This window comes from Barbus barbus, assembly GCF_936440315.1.
Source record: "Barbus barbus genome assembly, chromosome: 12".
NCBI classification, from domain to species: Eukaryota; Metazoa; Chordata; class Actinopteri; order Cypriniformes; family Cyprinidae; genus Barbus; species Barbus barbus.
The window spans coordinates 19,885,610-19,908,607 of NC_136740.1; the positions used below are offsets into that span (position 1 = coordinate 19,885,610).

General features: G+C 36.6%; 1 protein-coding gene across 1 annotated transcript in view; it reads left to right on the forward strand.

Annotated features, from left to right (window-relative positions):
• Window positions 1-22,998, forward strand: part of LOC306877886 (semaphorin-6D-like) — a 160,571-nt gene that overhangs the window by 66,317 nt on the left and 71,256 nt on the right. The window contains exon 3 of the mRNA XM_079429903.1: window positions 8,035-8,135. The gene's annotated coding sequence lies outside the window, so the exon portion shown is untranslated. The remainder of the gene's footprint in view (window positions 1-8,034; window positions 8,136-22,998) is intronic.

Here is a 22,998-nt window from a genome sequence, read left to right on the forward strand (position 1 = left end):
GTTTCTCGAGCACCAAATCAGCATATTTGAATGATTTCTGAAGAATCATGTGACACTGAAGTCTGGAGTAAAAAATTCAGCTTTGTGATAACAGGCATAGATTTCATTTTAAAATAAAATATAAATTTCACAATATTGCTGTTTATACTATATTTTGATCAAATGAATTCAAACTTAATGAGTTTTTTTTTTTTAACTCATCAACATCAGATACTATGATTCCATCATATAATTCTTTGTTTCAGCTTTCATTTGTTTTCCAGTCACGATTTGTTAGAAAGCCATCCTTTGATTTCAAGAACAGAGGTTTCTCAGTATCTCTAAACTCCATTTTTAGAGCTCAGTTTCTTTATTTATATTCTGATAAGGACTGAGTGGATAATGAGAGACAGAAATCCTCTGACTGAGACTGGGGCGAGAGTTCATGTTTAATAACGCTGAGGTTGACGGAGCATGGGGTAACAGTTAACGCTTGGTTAGCAATACAACAGGTACAGTGGGGCTAATGTGTCTGCAAAAGGAAAATTTCAAATGTCGGTTTTATTAGCTGAACAAACAATTTGAAGTGACGTATTGTGTGGTTTGTGTTTTTAAGCTTGAACTACATTTTTACCCCTGCTGTGATATTTGGATTGGGTCCTGGATATGTTTGTGTTGTACATTTTTGTTTTTGTTTTTGTTCTTGCTCAATCTTGTGGTGTTGAGTTCAGTGTCTTTAGGATCAGTGGCCTGATGCAGCTCGTTTGTGTGTGTGTGTGAATACAGCATTTAAATAGAGGTAGGGACAAACTCTCACTCTCTCACCCTTGTTCTGTTTCTCTGTGATAAATTATATATGAATAGTCAGTGAATGTTGCCATCAGCCAGACCAAATCAGATTTTTCTTTGTAGAAAAAAAGAATAAAAACATCACAGTAAGTCAACATCAGTTACACTCACAGTAAGAGAGAGAAATAGACAAAGAGACGAGACAGAGCGAGAGAGAAAGAGAGGACACAATTGGTGAAATCTTGGATGAACTTTATTGCTCCTGAACTGTTAAAGCTATAGTTTACCCCATTATTGTGTATGTGTCATTATTTACTCACTGTTCCAATCCTGAATACTGTTTTTTTCCCACTATGCAGCACCAAAAGTTACAATAAAATATTATACTTGTTTTATAATAGTAAATATTAATTAATTTTATTAACATTTATTATATTATTCAAATAAAATTTGCATTAATAATATATGTAATGAAAAAAATGTTACTGAATATAGACTACCTCTTTTGCCTACACTGTAAAAAAAAAAAAAAAAAAAAAAAGTTGAGCCAACTTTAAATTTTAAGGCAACCAGCTTCAGCAGATTTTTTTTTAGTTTTCTCAACTTGTTGTTTTAAGTTTATACAACAAAAAGTTGAGAATCTTCTACAAAAATAAGTTGAGAGAACTCAAAAATCTGCTGAAGCTGGTTGCCTTAATTTTAAGTTGGCTCAAGTTTTTCTTATTCTTTTTCTTTTTTTACAGTGTATAAAAGACTTACCCATGAGACGTATTGACTACTGTTTATGGTGTTTTTTGTTGTTGTGGGGGTTGGATAAGACACGCGTAAATAGTGACAGAATTTGCACTTCTTAGGTGAACCAAGTCATTCTGAATGTTTGTATAATCTAGAGCAGGGGTGTCAAACTCAGTTCCTGGAGGGCCGCTGCCCCGCAGAGTTTTGTTCCAACCCTGCTCCAACACACAAACCATGTCGTTTTCAAATAAGTCTGAAGGACTTGATTAGCTGGATCATGTGTGTTTAATTAGGGTTGCATCTAAACTCTGCAGGGCTCCGGCCCTCCAGTAACTGAGTTTGACACACCTGATCTAAAGCGTAAATATATATAGGACTCACAGCAGACTGTGACTAATCAATATTTCCACACCATGGTGAACTCTAATTTGTGTAATTTAACTGGCATCAGCTCAGTCGGACACAAACAAAACAGCCCACCAAACTCATGACTTTGTCATTAGCCGCTACCGCTGGTAGCATCTGTACGTGAACCCAGAAAGCAATCAAATCATTTTGCAGGAAAATCAATGTTAAGCTCAGATGAAATGAGATATAATGGCCTTGATTATAAATGGCCTGTGTACCTGAGCTCAGCTGGAAAAAAAATACATACATACTTGAGCCTCAGAACACTTCAGTTAGAGTCAAATTACAGCTGGGAAACATGATTTGACCTTACAGTCAAGTTTAGTTGTATGGAGTTCCGACTAGTATATCTGAACTACTGTACAGTGATGTTTATGTTTTTTTGTCTGGAACAGGCATTAGTCTCATCCTTCAGTACACAAATTACTCAAGCGCATTTTGTGTGACATCTATGGGGATAATATTTTCACTGTGTTGGGCTAATGTTAGGGTTGCTGCTTGAATACTCAATCATGGACAATGTTCTTTCAAGCTGTAGGTGGTTGCTTGTCTTAATTGAAAGCATCTGCTGGTAAAGTGTTCTAGAAGGTCCAGTATATTACCATGCGCGGCATGGTCCCTCACTCTGTTTCATTTCCCACTGAAAGACAGCGATTAATCTGATTAGGGATCTATCAGCTGAAAGTTCTGCCTCCCAGTTCTAATGGTCAATGCCATGGTCTGGTCTGAATTATTAACAGATCCATTCCTGGAGACCAGGGACAATTCATCACCAAACAGAAGCGAAATGAAAGAGAGAGATGAGGTGGACTAAGTGAAGACTGAAAAAAAAAAAGATGCAAGTAGGACACATGCTCATAGATTGGTAAAAATGGTTTTTGTGTAGAGCAGTAAAGAGAAGGCAGGTACCGTTAGATATTTTGTGCATGTGTGTTATAGATGTTAAGGAATAGTTCATCCAAAGATGAAAATTCTGACATTTATTCACCCTCAAGAATTTTGAAGAATGCCATGGCAGATATTTTCCATATAATGAAAGTGAAATATAAAGTGGTTCATATTGAGGACTTGTGTGTTATAATTGGAGGGTTATAGTAATATGAAGTCATTTGTTTATTTACTCTTTAAGAAATAGTTCATCCAAAAATTACAATTCTGTCATTATTGTTATTCATTGAAAAACTTCCCTTCCGCTATATAACTCTAAAATCAAATATGTCAATGACATTTGTTTGGTAACAAGAAACACCATTCTTGTAGTCCATATGACTTTTGTAGTCCATTTTTTTAAAAACTTGTGGAATTTGTCAACTGTTCCTTTTAAGATAAAGAAATTAATAAAGCTTTTCTAAACGTCACACAATTTAGAGGTTACATAACCTTGTTTAATCAGCTTTAAAATATTGAAATTCATGGCTATTGACTCAAGTCTTAAATTGCAAATGTTCAGTACATTTGAAAACATAATCTGCATATCCTTCTGAGTGATGATGGGGATGAGTTTTTAGTGAAGATGCAGTGAGAGATATATATTTTTTTATGTCTCTGTGGGAATTGAGTAATGCCAGCAGATGATTCACTCCAAACAAAACCATAATAATCCTCAGTGTCCTCAACCCTAAATCCAACCAATAATCATAAACCTATGCAGATCTCTAGTAATAATCATAAATCTAATCGTAACGTAATGCTTTGCATCTAAATCTCATGTTTCCTAAATGGAATATGATCGTAAATCTACATCTAATCTCGAACCTAAGCCTAATTCTGATCAGCAGTGTCTCTGAGTGCATTTACAACAACAGCAGCTCTGTTTGTGTGTAGAGCAGCCCACTTTCAGGACACTAATCACATTGTAGAGGACAAACAGCTGACACTCAGCTGAGATTTATTTATTACAAACACGCAAACAAACAATTTACTAGGTTAGTAAAGATCCGAAGGTGATTTAAAGGGACAGTTTACTCCCTAAAAATAAAATCCTTTTATTATTTACTCACCCTCATGTCTTTAAAAACCAGTATGGTTTTTAAAGACGTTAAAAAGATGTATGTGTGTTTTTCAGAGAAGATAGAAATCATACAAGTTTGTAACGACATGAGAATGAGAATTTTTATTTCTGACTGTACTGTCCCTTTAAGCCCACCCTGCGTAAGATATAATGGGCGCAACTATGTCACAATAAAGAGGGAGCACTTGAGAAATGCGTAATAGATTTTAGTTGGTACTTTCAGAATTGGATTCTTTCAAGATGCAGTACAACTCAGATACTGTCATGACCACTAGATCACTGACCCCGAGTTAGTCAGTGAGAGGGAATGCTGGGACCTCAGTAAGATTGCCAGTAAATCACAGCGCGCACACAAATACTGTGATTAAATGTGTAATTTAGCCAAAAGGGGTACCGGCATCATAGAGTTTCTACATTGTTGTCTTTTTTATCCTTGAGTTCATATTTCCAAACAGAAACACACTCCAACCACAGTCCGTATTGATTTTATTGCAGTGTAACTTCATGCTCGGATAGTTACATTAGCTTCATTTCAAATGAACTGTGTTTGATGGATTTGCTCATTCACAGAGCCAACGACATCCACCAGGCCAAACAAGAATGAACTACGGTTTCACCCTCCACAGTGTGAGGCGTAAACGCAGGACACACTGAGAGTGTGTGTGTGTGTGTGTGTGTGTGTGTGTGTGTATATAAATCCAGTTCAGCTTTCACAGAAGCTGAAAAATATCAGCGTTGGGGAAGTAACAAGTCATTTATAATTACTACAGGTATCACTGCACTGCACCCATACACTCAAAAATATTGCTAGAACCTTTTTTCATTTAGAAATTACGATAACACTTTAGTATAGGGACCAGTCCTCGCTATCAAGAAGTTGCTTATTAACATGCCTATTATTAACATATTGGCTGTTTATTAATGTTTGTAAAGCACATATTCTGCATGACCATATTCTACATCCCTAATCCTACTCAATACCTAAACTTAACAACTACTTCACTAACTATTAATAAGAAGCAAATTACGAGTTTGAGGCAAAAGTCATATTTATTGTTTTGTTAATGGTGAGAATTGGACGTTAAAATAAAGTGTGACCGAAATGACTACTAACTTGAAATAAGAAATGACAAGCATTACTTTGAATTAAATGTAATTTTATTGACAACTTCAAAAATCTGTTTTTATAGTGTTGATGTTAGCGATTAGCGTTAGCTCTGGGTATGTTTACATGTTAGGCATATTCTAGCTAAGTTACATAAATATTTGATGAATTTGCGTGTGGTCTCGAATTGTTTCGCGTATCTTGTCAGTGTCTGAGCTTGCTTGGCCGTTTGTTGTGGAAAAATAAGGAAAGTGTTCAAGCGCCAGCAGAAAACGGTGTAAAGAAATACTCTTTGAGAGAAGCAGTCTTTATCAGCGGAAGTTAAAAGTAGCTAGTAAGTGTATTTACTTGTCTTATTAGTGTTTAGCGCAGTTGTCGTTGCTAGGAAACGCTTGTTTACTGTGTGGAGACGTGCTGATATCGCGTTTGGTCTCGTTCTGTCTCGCGTGTCTTGTCAGTGTCTGCGTTTACCTGGCTATTTGTTGTGGAAAAATAAGGAAAGTGTGTCCAGCTAAATTCAATTAGTATTTTGTTCGATGGGTATAAAAAAAAAGCTTAATTTACCGCGGCAGCGGTCGCAGCAGTTGTCGTGTGAAGGCCTCTTTGTGTGATGACCGAAGAGTGTAAAGACCATCGACTCTACTGTGTGACTCCACCGGGCTGGGACACCGGCAAGGGATATAAGTATCACTTTTTATTTCTCCTCTTTTCTACTACTTGTTTCACTTCTGTTTCAGTTTTTACTTACCATTTCTTACTATGTGTAATTAAGTTGTTGTTTTTAGCATGTGTGTTTGGCAGTGTTATTTCTTTTTTTATATAGGATTAATGATAAACTATACTGTCGTGATTTGTATTTATCTATTTTAATTTTAGTTAAATAATGTCTGAATTTATTATGTCTGTATAGGTCTTTTATTAAGTTTTAGTTTTATTTAATTTGAGTTATTTTAATACTTCAACAAACTAAATGGAAATTAAATGATGTATATATACATATTGAATTTATAAATGTGTATGTATATATATTTATGTATGTGTGTGGTTGTACATATTCATATGTATAGTTGTTTTTTTATGTTTGGCTTAGTGTTATGTTAGAATCATTATTATACTCTTATACCTTTAGTTCTTTAATATTTTGAATTGTTTTTAGCTTTATTTATTTTTATTTTTTTTTTTCATTTAAATAAGTTTTGACATTTTGTTGTATGCATTTGTCATTTTTATTTAATTTCTTTATTTTTAAAATGTGTATAGGTAGTATTTATAAAGATTTAGCTGTTTCTCGTTTTAGTTGTTTTAATACTACAATTGATTGCTTCTGTTGTCCTCATTTGTAAGTCGCTTTGGATAAAAGTGTCTGCTAAATGACTTAATAATAATAATAATAAATGAATGAATTTTTTTTTTATTATGTAGCAGTTATAAAAGCAATAAGGCACCAAGGTTGCGCTATATTTTGAATTTAATCATTGTGCTTTTTATTTTTTTTACACACATGTGCATTAACATACCAGGTTAATGAAGTTCCTTTCATTTTTAAAACTATATATATGTGTAGATAGATAGATAGATAGATAGATAGATAGATTCATTATCAAAGCAATTACTGTGATTTAAAAGCCTGTTTTCCACCTCAGGCTAAAAAAAAGATACTGTATAATGACTATTTCAACTTTATATCTCAAATGCAAATTATTTCTTGTAAAAATCTTGCAATTGTATTGAATTGTTTTTAATTGACTTTTATATCACATTATTGTGACTGTATTCACAATATGACCTTGCAGTATTGACTTTATTTATCCTAAAATATTACAGTATATTGTGTTCATTAGTGTGTCTGATAAATTAACTTCACAGCTAGCTACAGTATTTAATTACTAACTACCCTGAAGAGAGAAATATGAATTGCATATGATGAGAAAAATCGAGCTGTGTGCCTGCTGTGCTGATGATGAAATCTACGCCACTATACTTCGGGATTTACTAGAAAATTTAGCCACATCACTAATTCTAGTTGATTACTTGCCAACACTGCTAGACAGCTAGCCAGATGACAGTGATATTTTCTGGACAAGCGATCTGTCTGTAGTGTCTTCGCTGTGGTTTGTTTTGTTTCTCCTGTCCTCTGTAGCGTAATATAAATGGTTGAGTTCAGACACCAGTTTCAGGCTTGTGAGCAATGAGTGTCCCCCCCTCCCTCACCCATCAGCCCCCCCCCCCCCCCCGGCTGGGACATGGGGGGTGTGAGTGATGGAAAGAGAAGGGTGAGAGGGCTAAATGCCTGAGCCACATGCGATAACTCACTAGCGGTTCGCGGGGCTAACTGCGGTCAGAATGTGATGGCCTTGCACGAATGTGTTCTGGGAAATCCAGCCAGTCGCCCCCCCCCCCCCCCCCCCCCCCAACCTCACCAGGGGTTTTAAAAGATGCAGGAGTATGGAATTCCACAGTCGGTTAATTGAATCCGTGATTCACAGACTCCCGAATTGTACTATTTTCTGCTTTAGTGCTGCAAGACCCCTCTATTAAGGTTTAATGTTCCCCTATCGAAGGAACCGCATGAGGTTAATGGATGAATAGATAGATGCATATAGAAATGCATAGAGTTGCAGTATGTCTTGTGTATTAAACACACATTGCCGCCATGATTTTCCTGCCATTTTTTTGACAGAAGTGGGTTAATGAATGGAAAGTTGCTGTTGCTTTCGTTTTTCCATTCAAATATGGGAGTTCAGCTCCCTAGCAGAAACATCTGGTCCTGTTTAGAGTTATGCCGTGTGTGTTTATGAGAAAGTGTTTTTAAAGCACGAGCGTTAGAGGGATTTTTTTTTTTTCCCCCTGAGAGGTGGTGATTCTGAATCACGGGTCACCGGCCAGTTCACATTTCCTGCCAACATGAGTCACCTACAAACCAGCGGTTATTAGTCTACAAGTCTCCAACACAGCCAGATACAAATATATTTATGTCCCTTTTGTCTGTTTCTTTTTTTCCTCGCAGGATCTTGAGTGAAATTCTCTTTCGTGTTGCCATCTACCCTTGTGAAACACAAGTGAGAGCCGAAGCGTTTCCACCACTGCTCATCTCCTGAAAGGATAACTGTGAGTTTTGAATTAGTCTCTCTCTATTTACAGTGATTCAGGTTTCCTGTCTGTCATCATGGGCATGCCAGTTCGTATTTCCTCTCTTCGTCATGGCAGACAAAATCAATTGTAGACGCAGCAGTTTACAGAGACGCAGCATCAGTTCGAGATCAGCAGAACTAACAGACGCGGATCGACCTGTCAGATCTGATGCAACCCACTATAGTTGGATTGCTTTCACGGATTGCGTCGTTAAGGAAACGTGACTGACGGACACTTGAGATACAGATCTGTGCTCATCCAATTTATTACATTAGCCCATTGTTTAGAGGAGCTAAGGTTGGACAATATATCAGTAGCAACTGTTAGAGGTTCTGCCACAATATAAATGAAAACATTTTATTTTGTTAAAGTGAGGTTTGCAAAATTAGCAAAGTCCGTTTAATTAAATAATCAAATAGACATTACTGCATGGTGTAGAAGCCTGTTTCCACCTCAGAGTAAAAAACAAACAAAAAACACACAAATAAATAAAAGGCCTTACAATGACTTTTTCTCCTAATTGTGAATTTCTCATAATTGCAACTTTGTATCTAAAAATAGCAAAATATTTCTGGTGATTGCAACTTTATACCTCACAATATGACTAAATCACACAATTTGACTTTTTATTTTCATTTTAACTTTATTTCTCAGAATTCTGACAGTATATCTCCCAATATAACTTTTTCACAACTGTGACTTTAAATCCCATTTATTTTTGACTACTTTTCAACTCTAACTCTAAATTTTTACTGCATTTTGTTCTAATATGATTTTAGTTATTGCAGTTTTGACTTATTTCTCATAATTGTGAATTTATATCTCACAGTTGAACTTTATCAATTTACTTCATCTTTATTTTAAAATTTGACTCTAAATCTGTTTCACTTTTTACTTTTATTTTACTTTTTTATTTATTGCCTTGTTTATCTTGTAATTGCAAGTTTATTATCTCTTGTAATTGTAACTTTTTTCTAACTCATGTGTCTCACTTTACTTTTCATATTTACAACTATGTATGTCTCTTTGTCATGCAATATTGCCTTTATCTCCCATAATTTGTGATAGTGTCTATATCACTATAAAATAGCTATGATTTTATTTCTCATAATTTTGAATTTATAGTTTATAGTTTTTATTTTTACTTTTTAACTCAAAATTATTATTTTTTATTTTTTACTCTGAGGGAGAAACGATAGGATTAAGATAAGATTTTGGTTATACCATCCACCCTTCAAAGAAACTTGTAATGGGTATTTGGCATGCAATGAAATGACCTTTGTTTTTCTGGTCAAACCCTTGGCTCTGACTAAAGCTGACATGCCCTCACATCATTTGAGCCATACAATTGTTCATTCACTCTTTCTCTCTTTCACTTCCCTGCTGCTGACCTCTGAGCAGAAACAACAGTGTAAGCACTATCATTCTAGATTTCTATCTATCCTTCCCTTTTGTTCTGGAATCCACATTTTCATCCAAAGGTCATTGATGGCCACAGAGAATCACTCGGAGCGGTATTGTCAAATTGCTCTTTATCCCGAAGGTTCTCAGTGTGTTGTGGATGATCTGGTATAGAGCTGAGCCCTGCAGGTCTAGAAATGTGCCAGTGGAAATGCCCGTACCAACTTTGTATTAGGTCAGGTGCGAAAGCTTACAAATGTAGATGGTGTGTGTGTGTGTGTGTGTGTGTTCTGATGTGAATCCCAATGGTGAAATGAGAAAGAAACCGGTTTTATGTAGTTAGTTTGTAAACATTTCGCTTTTTTAAAGCCTGTGCAAAACTATGGTTTTTATTATTTTGAAGTCAACATGAAATCAAAACCCTCTTTAGTTTAAATTCCTGAGCATTTTGTATGTAATTCATTGGGCATGTTATTCAAAGGCAAAAATTTAGTTTTTTTATAGCCCTTAATCAGAATATAACTTTCTCTACCACTTAAATAACTTTGCTTTTCTGCTGACACCATCAAGGCCACTAACATTTCAACCAATGAGAACCTGAAGTGTTTTAGGAGGCTTTAAGTGGCCATCCACAATTGCTTTCTGGCTCCATTCCAGTATGGAAAACCCCTTTTCATAATCCAATCAATTACAGATAGCTAAAAACCAGATCCTACCTAATGTTTCTCATTGAATATCTTGTAAATACATGACATTACAGAAGTCAAATGTTTGGCAGAGACTGTAAAAGCCTCCAACATGTCTTAGCAAGGATTACATGTTACATGAGTAGACGGTCTTTCACTGACAGGATGCATTAGCGTTTACACTATATAAACATGACCACGTGTGTCGGCGACCTCCTCCAAATGTGCTCAGTGAAGCGACTGAGCAAGATGCATTGGCCTCCTGTATTTAGAGCTGCACACTAGAGATTGATGTTAAAATCAGGTGTGAATGGGGTCTAAGAGATGAATGAATCTCTTTCTTTCACTCCTCTTCATATCTAGCACCACACATTCAAATATACAGTAAGTGTGATTTTCTGCAATGTGAGAAGTGTGCCTTTTCAGGCTTTTTTTTGCTGTGAGGAGACGAGAGACTATTCTCTGACTCTTTGGCCTTCTGACTTCATGATTCTGTGGCTGTCTAATACTCTCACTCATTCTGCTTCATTGTTGCCCACCACAGCTGGGCTATAATGAATGGCAAAATCTCACCCAGCGAATAGGATATTTCAGAGCAGTCATCTGGAACGGCACTTTAGGCTTGAATACAATGATTGGACTGTCTGTACGTCTACAATAGCATATTCCTCATATTCTTTCTTGTTTTCTATGACTGAAAAACCCTGTTATAATGATTTGGCTAGGGGCGATAATGCATAACTGGAATAATTTGAGATTTAACATTTATTTATAAGGGTAGTTCACCCAAAAATGAATATTCTGTGAACCATACAGTAGGATTCAACTTCAAGCAAACTCTATGTTGACTACACAAACCTAATCATCTGATTGGTTCCTCTATGCTCTGACAGGGAAGCACTAGGCTGCGCAGGAAAAGCGAGGGGTTAAATTCCCATTTTCACCAGCAGATTGGCACTCAGGAATCACTTCCTGGTTCCTATCCACCAGCGTATAGTTATTTTCGGTGTATTTATGCGTGTGCATTCGTCCCCCTGGGCCTGTTTGAGTTCTGAGCTTCAGTGCCCTGAGACTAACAGGCAGGAGGTAGCAGATGGCTCCAAGGAGGGGTGACCCCGTAGCAGAACTCTGACTCTGACAGAATTATATCCTCCAGAGTCACACACGTCTTGCTTCTGTAATCCTAATAGATACCCAAACAACTCACGTGCACACACGCAACACACACACACACACACAAACACACACATACATACATGCTCACACTCATATTTGCTGTACTTTTGTAATCCACATTGCTGCTCTTCCTGTCTTGTCACAGCAACTAGTGATGGACAACCACTGGATTGTACTCAGTCACAGTGCATTTTATAATATAGACTTAAAATATAATAATATAGACTGTATTGTGCAAATCCACACTTACTGAGAGTGAAGTTAGTAACTGATCTTATAAAAGATTTCAAGAGGCGTTAGATTTAATCCAGCTATAGACTTTAGTCAAAGTAAATGAGATATTCAATTTGATTCCATTAAAACAGAGACCGTATGTTCAATTTGCCGTATTGTTGATTGTTCAGCTGAATGAACAAGAAGTGTTTTCAATGTCCCATTGGATGAGTGATCAACATCCATTACACCTAACAACAGTGGTATTGAATATTGTACTTGCATCCAAAACACAGCCTGATTTTCATTCACCAAATGAAATTTGGTGTCTGTTCTGCAGTGTATATCTGGGGTTAACAAATTGGTTAATTTTAGATAAATCACAAATGAATATTCCGTTATCTTTCCCATTTTCTCATTGGTGGATTAATGTGAGGAATAATCTGTACATGTATATGTGTTGCCATATGGAGTTCATTTTTAAAATGAATGATTCCCAAATTCATGGGAAACCTAGAAATGTAATAACTATAACTATAATAAATGTTTTAAAATGCTTTACCATTTAAAATTTTACCATTATAAACGGGGCAGTCATGGCCTAATGGATAGAGAGTCGGACTTGTAACCAGAAGGTCGTGGGAGTCCGGCAGGGTCTCAGGTCCGACAGGGATTGTAGGTGGGGGAGTGAATAACCAACACTCTCTCTACCCTCAATACCACGACTGAGGTGAGAGCCTTGAGCAAGGCACCGAACCCCCAACTGCTCCCCGGGTGCCGCATCATTGGCTGCCCACTGCTCCGGGTTTATGTTCACTACTGTTTGTGTGCACTTGGATGGGTTAAATGCAGAGCGCAAATTCCGAGTATGGGTCACCATACTTGGCCACACACCACTTCCCTTTCCCTTTTTTTAATTTCTAATTTTATTCTTGATTGCAAAGCTGAATTTTCTGCAGCCATTACTCCAGTCTTCAGTGTCACATGATCCTTCAGAAATTATTCTAATATGTTGATTTGGTGCTCGAGAAACATTTACTATTATCTAGGTTGAAAGCATTTGTGCTGCTTTGTTTTTGTGAAACTGTGATACATTATTTCAGGATTCTTTGATGAATAAAACATGAAATTTATTTGAAATAGAATGTAAATGTCTTTCCTGTTACTTTAGATCAATTAAATGCCTCTAGACTAGAGCAAACACCTGACTCACCTGAATCCTGTTTATGAATGCAGACATTCCTGTGAGAAGTTTGGTAGTTCTCCGGCTAAATAATATTGAGCGCGTTTCAATTTAATAAGCTTAATTGATTTACCAGAAGACCTTGCAGCATGTTTGCAAAAACCTTTCTAAGACTGAGATATCATCGAAAGCTTTCTGCAACCTTATTGCAACATCATTCCAGACATGTAGCACCCATAACTGCCTGCTAAAGTAATTATGGGCTGTGGCTGGTATCAGCTGGGAGGTGGTGAGTGAAAAGCTTTCTCACAGCCCATTGTTATTCAGCAACGGTGCAGCATTAAGTGGTATATTGATCTTCTGATGCGACGCATCCGTCGGGATTCACCCACTACTGATCTAAGATCAGGTCTGTCAGTCCTGGATGTCTCTCACACGCCTCCTTTGGGGCATTCGCAACCACCATAGAGACAGAAACAGGCCGTGTGGTGCGTCGATGTGTGAATCAACGTGAATCTAGCCGGAGAACAAATACGAATCTGTTTTCAACTTTAATCTTGCCTGGATATACGTATGTGTGCTAACTCTGCTTGAAGGTTTGTCAAGAGAAGCCGAGTGCAGTGTTCTGTCACTAAGCAAACTCTTCTGCTTTAAATGTCCACAAACCTCAATGAATCTTTAGTTAGTGTCTCCTCTAGTTCCAAATCTCCCCATGAAGGACACAGAATTCCTCTCTGTGAGAAGAGCACTACATCCCTTCACTCAGAATTATACTGCCTGCGAGGGGACTGTCTCACTCTCCAACCCAGACAAGAACCTGTCTCACTCTCTACAGGTGGAAGAATGTCTGAAGACCTGGACAGCTCCTCTGATTGGTTGATCTCTCTTCTTTGATCTGTCAAGCTCTCTCTTATTTTTCAATACTTCAGTACTTGATTTGTGTCTGGCTTTATCCTCTGCTCTTTCTCCATGGCAAAAACGCTTCCTAACACACATACTGTTTCACATACACACAACATACACTACAGTGCAAAAGTTTGGGGTTAGGATATAATAAAATAATATTGTATTATTGGAAAATATTAATATAATTTGAATGTCTTAATGTATTTAAGTATTTATTTATGAGTTATTCATGTGATGGCAAATGGCTGAATTTTCAGCAGCTATTACTCTAGTAGTCTTCAATGTCACATGATTTTTCATAAATTATTAAATCGTTCTTAAACCAATATGCTGATTTTGGATCAGTAATTAAAAAAAGAAATGTACCATTTCATTCAGCAAGGGAGCATTAAAGGGTCAGTAAAGATATTTATAAAGACATTTCAAATAAATACTATTCTTTTTTTGAGCTTTGTATTTCTAGGATTCTTTAATGAAATATGAATCATTGTTTTCACAACAAATATTAAGCAGCACAACTGTTTTAAACATTGCTAATAAGAAATCTTTATAAGAGCACTGAATTAGCATATTAGAATGATTTCTGAAGGATCATGTGACACTAAAGACTGGAGTAATGGCTGCTGACAATTCAGCTTTGTCGTCACAGAAATACAGTACATTTTTAAATAACTATTTTCAATGTTATATATTTAAAAATGTAATATTTCACAAAATTGTTGTTTTGCTGTTTTTTTGATCAAATAAATGCAGCCTACAAAGAGGCTCAAAAACATTAAAAAATCGTACCAACCTCAAACTTTCGAATGGTAGCGTATCGTATGGGAACGTGACAGTGTACTGCACAACACAAATGACCCGCATATCGGCCCGCAAAGAGAACGCTAACACTCGCTCTTGTCTGATCTCGCCTCAGCTGTGGGCTTGAAAAGCTGCCAACAGCAGATAAATGCATTTAGCTGGATGTCCCTCCCCTCCTCCTCCCAGGGATGCGATGATTCTCAACTCCTCCCGGTGTCCGCCGAACGCTGTGGAAGTGGAGCGAGATGCCATTTCAGATGCCTGCAGAGGGTTAGATGGCAGCCGTGATATTGCAAATTGAGCTGTGGCATGTAAGAAAGCCAAAATGCTGTGAGATATATTACATAAGGTGTATGAACCGCCTCAGAGTGATCCATTATTAATGTACCGTCATGTAACTAATCAATCATTTATCGTTTTAAAGTGTTTTCACGTCCACCATCCTGTTAGTCTGCTCGAAAACAGAATGGCTTTGAAGCCCCTTTGTTAACGCCGTGTAAAGTGTTAACAAAGGGGCTCAGAAGAGCAACAGAACTTGTGATTAATGTGTGTATTAGACATGAAGTGCTTTTTATTCGCAAAGGGTTCTGGCCTGAGTGTGAAACATTCACACCCTCTCATCTGATAATTGTACGATAGAGACGCAGTGAATCACTCTTACCCTCTCCTTATCTCCTCTCTGTCGCACAACACGTGAGAGCAATCGCAATCGCATTCATCCACACACATTGATGCACACTGTCTGGCGAGCATCTGGCCCTCGCTGACATTCTTTCACCAGTGGTTTCCCTGTCAGGGCGATTCAGAAATCTAAATGAAAGCTTCTATCGAACAGTGTCTGTGTGGCTAGACCGGCCATGGAACTGGCAGACAGGCCTTTCACTCCTCTGCTGCTCTCGGACACACTGTGTTTTTTCCCCGTGGGTCCACATTATAATATTCATGGAGCCGGTGTGTGTGTGTGTGTGTGTGTGTGAGTGCATCAAAGCGTGGACACACACTGTTTAATGTGATGTTAAGTCTTGCAGCAGGTAAAGTGAAACACGTCCATTGACATTCTACTTCAGTCACAGTACTGCTTTAATAATGCTCTACTCCCTTGACCTGGACCTTAGATAAATGTGGCCCGGGGCATTTGCATTATTCACATTTCACACCAAAAGAAGAGTTTTTTTTCTTATAGAATGTCAATCAAGCCTCTGTTGTGGGCTGGATATCTGATTGACCTGAACCGTTTCCACAGAATAAAACATAGTGCTCTACTTTTAGACTTGGCCCTGGATCCAAAATAATTGGCAGGAGATGAATTAATTCTGTTTAGGGCGTAACTAGACCTCTGGATGCTTCATTCACAACCTTGTATTGAACTTTGTAAGGTGGTGTACTACGAAGAGATGCAGCTAAGCTTCTTTGATTATTCTGATCAACACTAGCGCTGCTACTAATGATTATTTTGATAATCAGATGATCTAATTATTAATTAAATATTTGGGAATTAATTAAACCGCTCTTAATTGACTTCAGATTTAGCCTTGAGACGAGAGGTTTTATTAGGCTTTTCTAGAAGAGCCATTTTCTGAAAATACCATTAACTGAATTATAGGATGTTTTATTTTTATCTATTGCAAGAATAAAGTTGGAATGTTTAGGGAATGTACTCATAGTAAGCCTTTTTACAAATATAGTCATTAAATGTCAAATTCAGATTTAAAATTTCTCAAAATATTACTTCTTAATCTAATCTCAATGTTATGAATTTATTGTCATAAAAACCTGTTATGAATTTTTTCTCAAAAGACTATTTTCCAAATATTTTTTTACGTGACACTACAGTACACTGAAAAAATTGCATATGACTTGTCGTTACTCTAAAGAACATTTTATACTTGATCCAACTTTTTTCTTATTGAGCAAAAGTAAAATATATAGTAAACTGGAAGTAAAACTAAATTTTGTTGGTATAATTTAAACTATTTGATTCAAATCAAATTACAGTTTTGCATTCTGTAAAAAAACATGTGACCACTGACGTCATCGAAGTTCAGTTTGAGATTTCTTCCCAGCATTCTTTGCTTGAGACTTAATGAGGAGAGAAAACAATTATGAAATTAAATGTAATTTTATGTGAGCAAGATGAGAACTTGATGATAGGGTTTAATGTTCAATTATGTTGGAAGTATCGGAACAGTTTAAATGACCCTGGGTTACATTTGTGGAGAAGAGTGGAGCATTTGCTTGACAGCACATGTTATTACTGTTTTGCTCAAAGAGCATTTAGCATTATATGTATGTACTAGTAGTTATTTGTTAACTACTTAGCGCAGTTTTATAATTCAGTTATATGACAAAAAATGTATGAAATTGAATTCTCCTCTCAGAAAACCAAATAAAATCATTTTGAGGCTACTTAATTGGGTCACTGTTTTCAGTGTGCTTAATATGTACAATGTAGAATTTTAATTATCTGGATATTTGACTTAATAAAATATGTACGTTTACGTTAATCCAAATCAATTTAGTGATAATTTGTAGTATAATGATGCAATAAATATATTTGGTTGAAAGTAAATTTTCAGTTTCATTTGACTATAGAAAATGTGATGTGATGTCAAACATTTTCTTTTTTTTTCACTTGGAAAAAAGTCAACTTTGTAACAAGTTGAAGTCGTTTTTTTACTTGGATATAACACATTTTTTTCAGTGTGGCATTATAGAGAAAAATTTTAATTTTGTAACCGAATTATTTTACCAAAAATAGTCTAAAAATAGACATTTTTCCTTTACTTATAAAATATCTACTAAATATTATATATCTACTACATTTAAATATATCTACATATAAATATTTATCCAGCTGTATTATAGATAAAAGTGGTGAACACTCAGGGGTTTCCTTTTTAGGTAATATAATATTCAAGTTGTGCTCTGTCTTACATGTAGTGCATATGACAACACTTTTAGTCTGTATCTTTTCCCCACACTTATTATTTAAATCATTTGGGCTGTGATGTATTCTTTGGGGTATGTCTGAACTGTTTCCGACTGCATCAGGCTCTTGGATCACAGCACTCCTGTTGTTAAAATACATTGAGTTTAAAATCATCTTACGTTAGGTCAGATGAGATCAGTTATTTGAAGGTTGACATATTTGCCAACAATTTTTCATTGTTGATAACCACCACTACTTGTTTCGGCCCTAATTAACACTGAGAATGGCAAAGAACAATAACAACAGAAAAAGTTTGAAATTCCAGAATTTTATAGTACTACTTTGCGGCCCCTGCACTTCACTGAGTAGCGTCGTGAAAACCCTGAAGTAACACTGTTGCACATCTGACATTTTAATGAGAAAATATAATTGGCTTTACAGTGTGCCACAGAAGAATACGTAACATTCACTGCCCTCATAGCACTCTCAACCGGCCCGTTTCGTTTCATCCACTGGTCCCTCGTTGCCAGAGGGGGTGTTGTGGAAGACTCCAGTCTTTGATCTGTTGATAGGACGGGCACTCTGGAGATCTGAGTGTTTCTTAAGGTCTGAATGTGCTCCGATCCCTTCCTCCTTGCTATATAATTAGCTCTGGACACAGAGGACCACATCCATGGGACTCGCAGAGACCATCTGAACTGCTTGATTTGTCTTCACTGAAAAATATATAACCTGCAGCCTGTACAATATTTACTGGCTGAAATATCCATCCATCACACCCGAGAGTCTGGGAAATGTCTTGGGTGTCTCATAACAGTCTGCTCTTGACTCAACAGCGGAGGATTGAGAAATATCAACCGGGCCTTAAATAGCCTCTATTTCTAACCACAGCACCACGCTAGCCCATTCTCTGTTTCTTATTCTGTCTATTTATTCCTTCTCATCGATTCGTTGCTCATATTGTTTGGTGTATCCGTGCCCCCCCTTTCTTCTTCATGTTTCATAATATTCCAATTCTAGGCTTGTGTCGCCACTCGCTGCGATTTCAAAGCATACTCCGGCCTCTGTTCTCATTGGAAATAAGCTCTTTGTTGCATGTAGCGTGAGAGTCGATCATGGATCCGAGCTCCCTCTGGGGAGAGCCGTGTCTGAGGGCTGTAAATGATGTTGGTGGTTGTGGGATACGGGCTTGTATCTGTGTCAGACTAATGTATGTGCTGAATTTCTGTGTGTCTGTGGTAAGTTTCGTGTTACAGCGATACGGTGGCAGTCTAAGCCATTATAAATCGAGATGTCTTAAAATTGCTGGCGGTGTTTAGATGGCCAGTGTGTGTGTATATGTGCGTGTGTGTATATGACTTCTGGTGCCACTACTAAAACCCCAATCGTGACCAGACGCTGCCTCGCTGCCTTTATGTATTGATTCAATTTGGATGACTCTATTAAGAGGGATTCTGCACTCTAGTAGATTGTGCCCTCTCGCTCGCGCTCTCTCTCTCTCTCTCTCTCTCTCTCTCTCTCTCTCTCTCTCTCTCTCTCTCGCTCTCTCTCGTGTGCAAGTTGCATGCTGGGAGTGTGGGGTGAGCGTTTCACGGGTGAGAAGAGCAACTGTTTTTTCCTCTTTTCTTGGGAAGTTGTTTGTTTTTGATTTTGTTTGCTTTTTTTTTTTTTTTTTTTTTTTTTTTTTTTGTTCGATTTTCGTTGTGTAGTGGCGGGGTGTGAGAACAGAGGCTCACTCGAGCGGGTGGGATTCCTCTCTCTCACTCCGTCATGGAGTAAGGTGCGTACCTGTTGCTGATGCGTCAGTGGAAGATGTAACGTTACTTGTCGCGGTTGTTGAACAAATTGGAGTTGAGAATATAGTTTCTGCCTCGCGCATGAACAAGGCCGTTGTGATCTTCCTGAAGGAGCAGAGTTTGGTTGGTCGGTTGATTGAGAGCGGAGTGTGGTTAAATGTTGTTTTCTGTGTTATTTCAACGCTGGCTTCGCTTTCAACAAAAGTTACAATTTCTAATGTGCCACCGTTTATACCTAACTGTGAAATTGAGCGAGAACTACTCAGGTAAACTTGCTAGCGGAATAAAAATGATTCCGCTAGGTTGTAAGAATCAAGCATTAAAGCACGTGCTGTCATTTAGACGCCAAGTGTTTGTTTTTGGAATCATCGTCTTTGGATATCTCTTTTCGCATTCAGAATGAAGGGAAATCTTATATGATGTATGCGAATACTGGAGTTATTGGACATAAGAAAAATGTTTGTCCACGGAAAAAGCAGGTTGAAATAAATGAAAATGCAAATGGAACTGAAGTTGTTTTAGCAACAGAAAAAGTGCAGAGAATTGAAGTAAGGAAAGATCAAGTTGATATGGAAAAAAGGATTCAAATTGTGGTGCTGTACAGGAGAGTGAAAGTAGGCCTAAATTAAGTGAAGAAGTTGAAGGAAACTGTGGAAGAATTGTTGAAGCAGAAAGGTCTGACGCCAATTGTACTTTTGAAATGGAAAATATAGGGCAGAAAAGTGAAGATCACTCTTTTGTTTCACAGATAGAGGAAGAGGGAATTGGTCATGGAATGGAGGAAGGTGATGATGATGAGGAGGATGATAATATGTCTGAAATATCTGATATCCCTTCTCAGTGTGGGGATGAACAGTTGTACACTGTAAAAGAAATCAATGTTTTTCTAGATGAAACCTTTGGCAAAAGATTTGAAGTAAGAGAGTTTTTTCCAGATGTTAACAAGTTCTTAATTTCAGTAATGAAAATACAGAAATCAAGGTTTCAAGGAACTTAATAGAAGGAAAAGGTTTAGATTGAAGAAAATTGTAACAAAATTAAGGAGAGGAAAATGTCCGGCTACAAGACTAACTAAGACGGTTTAATGTCACAAAGGGTGAATCTTTCTCTTACATTTTAAATAGTTTTTTCTTTTTGGTTTCTATTCTTTTTCTTTTTCTTTCTTTTTCCTCTTTATATGGAGAGCTTAAAAATGGGAACCATTAATATGAGTGGAGGGAGGGAAAAAAATAAAAGGGCAGTTTTATCTAAATATATACATTCAAAAAACTATATTACATTCCTACAGGAAACTCACAGTGATCAGATAGATGAGATAGACTGCAGAATGTGGTGGGAGGGAAACATTTTCTTCAGTCATGGCTCTAATTTAAGTGGGGGTATTGCTATTCTTTTTGGAAAAAATATAAATGTGACTGTTGTTTCTACTTGTGAGATAGAAGAAGGTAGGGCTTTAGTTGTTCAGGTGAAAATAATGGGGTTGTTGTTTGTTTTAATTAATATATATGCCCCAAATAATGGATCAGAGAGAGTAAGGTTTTTTAGGAAAGTGAATGATAGCTTAAAAGTATTTGATAAGGATGCAGTTTTGGTTTTAGGCGGTGAATGGAATTGCACTTTAGATTTTACTATAGATAGGAACGGAGAGGAACCTTGTCCTCCTTCAGTCACTGTTTTAAGCAATATTATTAGGGATTATGATCTAATTGATGTTTGCATGTTTGCAGAGAACATCATCCAATGGCAAGACAGTATACATGGTTAAAGGTTTCTTGTTTTCATATTAGTTCAGCAAGGCTGGATAGGTTTTATATTAGTAGAAGTAAGAATAATAATAGTGTTAAAAAAATCTGTTATTTCCCCAAATAGTTTTACGGACCATCATTTGTGTTCATTTGAATTAAGTTTAGAAAATATCTAAAAGTTTTAATTGGCATTTTAACATTAAATTATTGCATGATGTAACATTTTTAGAGTTTTTTTTTATTATTGTGGAATAAATGGAAAGGGAAAAAAAAAATGATTATGAAAATATTGTACAATGGTGGGAAGTGCGAAAAACCCAAATAAGAATGTTTTGCCAAAATGATACTGCTCACACTAATAGTGTGATTAAAAAGACAATTAGAGAACTTGAGAGAGATATTGAACAACTTGAAATAAATGCAGTTAACAATAATTTAACAGATGTAAACATGTTGGAAAAAAGAAAGAAATCTTTGGGAACTCCTCTCCATGAAAATGCAAAAGGAGCTTTAATTAGAGCTCATTTTTCGTTATTGAAGTATATGGATGCTCCTAGTTCTTTTTTTTTTTTTTTCTTTTTTTTGGAAAAGAAAGAGATGGAAAGAAAACAGATTTTACATCTGAAACGTATTAATGGAACTTTGACATCTGATCCAAAAGAAATGAGGATGATTGCAATGGATTTTTATAAGGAATTGTTTGGAGAACAAAAGTGTGATGTCTCTAGTATGGAGTTTTTATTTAAAGATCTACCTACATTGAATGCTGAACAACAAAAGGACTCTGAAATAACGATACATGAACTGTCAAAAGCAGTTCAGCAACTTTCTGTTGCTAAAGCCCCTGGTATTGATGGACGTCCGGCAGAATTTATAAACATTTTTGAAATGTGATTTAAGGAAGATATGTTGGAGGCTTTTAAAGGGTCTTTTGAAAAAACGGAATTGTCAACTAGTTGTAAAAGAGCTGTACTTTCGTTACTACCTAAGAAAGGTGATCTTGGTCTTTTAAAAAATTGGAGACCAGTGGCACTATTATGTACTATAAAAATTTTGCGAAGTGTTTTGATAGAAAGAAATCAGACTTATTGTATACCAAATAGAACTATAATGGATAACCTCTTTCTTTTAAGAGATGTAATTGATTTGGCATACGTGGATAATACAAATTTAGGTATATTTTCTATCGATCAAGAAAAAGCTTTTGATAGAGTTGATCATTTTTATTTGTTTAGTACTCTTAAAGCTTTTGGAATTGGAGATTCTTTTTTTATCAGGTATAAAACTTTTATATACTGGGGCATCTGTTATGTTAAAGGTGGGAGGTGGGCTTAGTCAGACAGTTTTACTGTATAGAGGAATAAGGCAGGGATGTCCTTTGTCAGGACAACTTTTTTCTTTGGCAATTGAACCCCTACTTTGTCAATTGAGAAAATCTACAAGGTTTTGAAAATAGGCTTATAAAAGTATCTGCATATGCAGATGATATCACTGTTTTTATAAAAAAATAAAAGTGATGTTGAAGCATTAAAAGAAAGCCTAAATGTTTATGAAAAGGCCTCATCTGCAAGGGTCAACTGGAACAAAAGTGAAGGTTTCATAATGGGAATTGGCAAGAGGAACCTCCTCCAGTACTCCCAGGTGGAGTTAAATGGGGTAAAGAAGGGTTAAAGTTTTTAGGGGTATATTTAGGGAAAGAAAGATATCAGGAAAAGAACTGGGAGGGTGTGATAGAAAAAGTGTGTGGAAAATTGTCCAGATGGAAGTGGGTGTTACCCAAACTATCATACGGGGGGAGGGCCCTGGTTGTCAATAATTTAGTTGCCTCTATGATTTGGCATAAAATGATTGTACTAAACCCACCAAATAATGTTGTGACTGGAATTCAAAGAAATGTAATCAATTTTTTTTGGTCTGGATACCACTGGACAAAGGCTGCTGTGCTCTTTTTGCCAGTCAGTGAAGGTGGACATGGATTAATGGATATACAAAGTCAAATTATG